Here is a 253-nt window from a genome sequence, read left to right as displayed (position 1 = left end):
TAGAACTTTATGTCGCAAGTAATTAGAGAATGACATAGCAAATCTGAAAATCCATGTTAAGTGTGATGGTAAAGCTGCATGTGATAATTGGCTATGATAATTTTACTTAGCACAGTAACATACTGTGATGTGGAAAAATGTCGGTGCTACATTCCCAACATCATAATGACAGTTTTGTGTTTTCTACGTCTAAACAAATGGTTGCCAACCAAACACCAATCTCTTCTTACTCATCATGAAAAATCAAGAAACG

Source organism: Penaeus monodon, chromosome 28 (assembly GCF_015228065.2).
Source record: "Penaeus monodon isolate SGIC_2016 chromosome 28, NSTDA_Pmon_1, whole genome shotgun sequence".
Lineage (NCBI taxonomy): Eukaryota > Metazoa > Arthropoda > Malacostraca > Decapoda > Penaeidae > Penaeus > Penaeus monodon.
This window is presented reverse-complemented; position numbering follows the sequence as displayed.